Genomic DNA, 1733 nt, shown 5'->3' on the forward strand with positions numbered 1-1733 from the left:
GAGAGCGTGAGAGAGAGAGAGAGAGAGAGCGCGAGAGAGAGAGAGTGCGAGAGAGAGAGAGAGCGTGAAAGAGAGAGAGAGAGTGCGAGAGAGAGAGCGCGAGAGAGAGAGATTGAGCGCGAGAGAGAGAGAGAGCGCGCGAGAGAGAGCGAGCGCGCGAGAGAGAGCGCGAGGAGCGTGAGAGGGAGAGAGAGCGCGAGAAGGAGAGAGAGAGCGAGAGAGCGCGAGCGAGAGAGCGCGAGAGCGTGCGAGAGAGTGCGAGAGAGCGCGAGAGAGCGCGAGAGTGTGAGAGAGAGGGAGAGGGAGAGAGAGGGAGAGAGAGAGGGAGAGAGAGAGAGGGAGGGAGAGAGGGAGGGAGAGAGGGAGGGAGAGAGGGAGGGAGAGAGGGAGGGAGAGAGGGAGAGAGAGAGGGAGAGAGAGAGGGAGAGAGGGAGGGAGAGAGAGAGGGAGAGAGAGAGGGAGAGAGAGAGGGAGAGAGAGAGGGAGAGAGAGAGGGAGAGAGAGAGGGAGAGAGAGGGAGAGAGAGAGGGAGAGAGAGAGGGAGAGAGAGAGGGAGAGAGAGAGGGAGAGAGAGAGGGAGGAGAGGGAGAGGGAGGGAGGGAGGAGAGAGGAGGGAGGAGAGAGGGAGAGAGGGAGGGAGGGAGAGAGAGATCTATCTCTCTCTCTTTCTCTATCTCTATACACACGCCCGCACACACACACATACACACACATGTGCATGTGAGTTGAAACATCCACTTGATGATTGTATGAATTTGTATGGGTATATAAGTGTATGCATATACAGTAATCTCTCGCTTATCGCGGTGAATGGGGACCTGGACCCCTGCAATAAGTGCATTTCCGCAAAGTAGGCGGGCGCCATCAAAAACGCAAATAGAAACGTATAACACGTGCACAAAACCACCACCAGGCTAATATGCTGTTCATTCAGGTGTTTTATTCCACATTAGAATGCAGGTGTTATGTTGGTGCATACAAACAAATCAAATATAGTATATATAGAGAGTAAAAAACTGCAAATGATATAAATGTAAACTTTTATTCAGAAAACTCGGAAATTCAAAAACAGAGTCACTCGATCCTTGTGGCTTTGAAACCTGTCTTCTGAAGTTCGTCCTTGAAAAGAAATGTTCGGGACGGCATCCTCTTCCAGTAGAGTCCTGTTTCATCCATATTAAAGACTTGCTCCGGGATATAGCCATTTTCTTCTATAATTCCCGGAAACACATCCTCAACATAACACCTCGCTGCTGCTCCGCCTGCAGAGGCTGCATCTCCATGCAGCGACACATTCCTAAGTCCGACTCGCCGCTTAAACCTCTCAAGCCAGCCCTTGCTGGCAGCGAAAGCCGTACGTGTTCATGGGTTAGTCTGGCTTGAGGCACCGGGCAGGGGATCACCTTCGTCGACGTCTTCTTCCTCGTCCAGAACGTTGATGTCGTCGTCACCACTCGCATGCACCATGGCATCAATCAAAGATTTAGCCTTACTACGGATTAAGTATCCGTCCAGGCTGATTTGCTTCGCCCTACAATCACAGATCCAAATAACCAGTGCATGGAGAGTGTTTGGGAGGCATCACGAAGGGCTTCACAAAACTTTTACGCTTAACTTGACGACAAGATAGGCGTGGATTGAGAATGGGCATCCGTGGGGAATGGGCCAATGGGGAGTCGAGTATATCCAGTGAGCATTCAGCTGGCCAATCAGGTTGCGTTTATGCCCGTGAT

This window comes from Stigmatopora nigra, chromosome 12 (assembly GCF_051989575.1).
Source record: "Stigmatopora nigra isolate UIUO_SnigA chromosome 12, RoL_Snig_1.1, whole genome shotgun sequence".
NCBI lineage: Eukaryota > Metazoa > Chordata > Actinopteri > Syngnathiformes > Syngnathidae > Stigmatopora > Stigmatopora nigra.